The sequence below is a fragment of the Cydia strobilella genome, chromosome 2 (assembly GCF_947568885.1).
Source record: "Cydia strobilella chromosome 2, ilCydStro3.1, whole genome shotgun sequence".
Taxonomy (NCBI): Eukaryota; Metazoa; Arthropoda; class Insecta; order Lepidoptera; family Tortricidae; genus Cydia; species Cydia strobilella.
The window spans coordinates 20487402-20490066 of record NC_086042.1 but is presented as its reverse complement, the minus strand read 5'-3'; the positions used below and the strand labels follow the sequence as shown (position 1 = coordinate 20490066).

Below are 2665 nucleotides of genomic sequence, written 5' to 3'. Positions count from 1 at the left end.
ATAGCTTTTACGAAATGATGTATCTAGGCATAACGTTATTATATCGGCATGTTCACGTAAACTAATATGTAGGTACTACGTACTACGTCTCACAATTTTATTTCAAGTGGAATTTTAAACGAACAAAAAATTCATACATTTTAAGTTAAAAATAGTTATTCAAATTGGCATTGACAAAATAATGACTGACACTAAAGCAGACAACTACATATGTGACATTCAATGTTATTGTTTGCTAGGACACTGCGGTGCGATACCTATTCATATTGTTTGAATATTTTTTTATGATTAACAGTATCGGCCTGTCAGTTGCTCGGAACTGTCAAAGTTGTTCTAACTGACAGGCTGATATCGTCGGGGCCCACCCTTAAAGATATATCTTAACAGAACTGACACTTTTGCCGGATGCGCAATGACTACGCCAGTGAGAAACAAAAGCCATTTGAATCTTTAATCAATACCGACAGTGCTTAGCAACCGAAGCTTACCTATTTATAAACAAGCACGAGTAAGGGTCGGTTGCACCAAACCGTTTGTCACCGTTTTACCGTTCGCAATTTTTTTTTGTATGGAAAGTTTCATAGTTCTATGCTGCTTGACGTTAATCAGTCTATTAATTGTGGTTGGTGCAACTGGCCCTAAGTGCCATGGAATACAAATTTGTATTTAGAACATTTTTAAATGACACTGTTTTTGGGAATACAAATGCCTAAAATGAGTAACTATTAGATATAGTTTGTCAAGGGACTGTCTCATTTCAAACATAGACAGAATCATACTATCTTTGTCTAACACTAGTACTAGCACCCAAAAGGAAAGGATGAGTATAGTTTTTTTGTTCTTATTTACTGAACAAGATATATATTATATTTTCGATTTATTTGTGACTTTTTATGCCATTCGATTAAAAAAACTGAACAAGATTTGCTTGATATATCATCTTTATCAAGATTCAAGAATATTCAACACACACATAGGCGGTTAAATTGCGAACTAGGTTCGGAAATGATTTATTGAATTGTGATTATATTTTTCCCGTAATATTTATGATAATTAAATGTTAATATATTTTTTCCTTTTTTATTGTGGGACGTACCACATTATTATAATCTATAAATTGTATATACAGATGTCAATCACAATGAAAAAATCGAAGATGATCAAACTGGTCAACGTGGGACTCGAACCCACATCCTTGGATTGCCAGTCCAATGCGTTACCAATTGCGCCAGCTGACCATCCCTGAGCATGACCACTTAGCAGCAGCTGCTGCGTGGGATGATGCAAGTGGCGCTTAGTGTTAGAACCCTTAATTTAATACTTATGTTTATGTTCTTCGCGGCGTACGTTTAGGAAAATAATAACATACTACCCGTAGCTAGTAATGTTGTAGAATATTGGCAAGTGTGTGCGGTGGTTCTGGAATGTCAGTACCGTACTAGGCATGTCATAAATTAGTAATGTCATTCTAATATTATAGTGTCTGGTCTGCAAAATACTTCTACGACGACGAAGTTACGGGCTGGAGTTGCTTGTCGACCGCCATCTTGGTTGTATCGATGCGAGATTGTTTTTTTTTTGTTTTTGCTCATTAACGTTGTTTGAAGTGTAATACTGATAGCTTATTATGCAGTAAACTAATGTGGAAATGCAGATAATGAAGAATTAATCTAGAAACGAGTTCATCCATCGTTCTGGCGTCAACGCCCAGTAGCTCCACGTGGCCCTTATACAGTCCTGCTATCGCTATACAAGAACTAATAACCGTACACTATCTTGTACTAACCGTACAATATTGGTCTATTTTATAGCTGCCTATACCTTGACACTGGATAAATTGTCCCAATGGACTGAAGCCATCTAATAAAAAAAAGTTACGGGCAATGGGGAGTTAATAAGGACAGACAAACGATACATGAAGAGCATAAAATATCATTAGGTATGATAGTTAAACAAACGATAAATTGGAGGTTTTAATCGAATTTATATCAATCGCCTACAATCACTTAACTGCGATTAATAATTACTTTAATCTGAATTATAAATGGTAAATTACTATTGTAAACTTGTTGAAGGCTGTTATATAATGAAGCGTAAGTATCTCGACTACCCGTTCCCCTTTAATTCATACAGTTAGTAAAAGACGGGTAGTCTATCTCGCGGCGAGATAGTGTCGCGTCAATCATGTGCTCGGCCTACAGGAACAATTAGTGTAACGTTAATAATTTGAAATATTTAATGTTCAGGTACAGTGCGGGAGTTAATGCTGGTGTAAATAATTTCCGTATATTTACAACTCTTGGAATAAATCTTAAGGTTTCAACAAATCTTTTAAACTACAAAATTAACAAGAAACATTGTGTGGGCTACAAGACCATAAGTATCTACTAATACCAGACATCTTTAGTAACAAAACATAACAATCGCACCATTCATCTACAATGAGTTTACAAAAACGTTTCACACCCGAGTATCCCGGACATAAGAGGCGTCATAAAAATTATATATACACCCATTTACAGATGAAACTGTATACGTTGGCACAGGGCCAATACAATTATATCGCATGTAAGTGGATCCACATCTAAATAACGGTTCTGACCACGGTAGATTACCTCTGCAACGATTAAATGCTCGAGATATAGCGAGATATTTCGACAATAAC

At 35.7% G+C, this 2665-nt stretch overlaps 1 non-coding gene across 1 annotated transcript; it reads right to left on the bottom strand.

The window, feature by feature from the left end:
- Positions 1-1166: 1166 nt before the first annotated feature.
- On the bottom strand, positions 1167-1238 carry Trnaa-ggc (transfer RNA alanine (anticodon GGC)). Its single transcript has one exon. It is a non-coding gene; the product is annotated as a tRNA-Ala (tRNA).
- Between the last annotated feature and the right edge of the window lie 1427 nt (positions 1239-2665).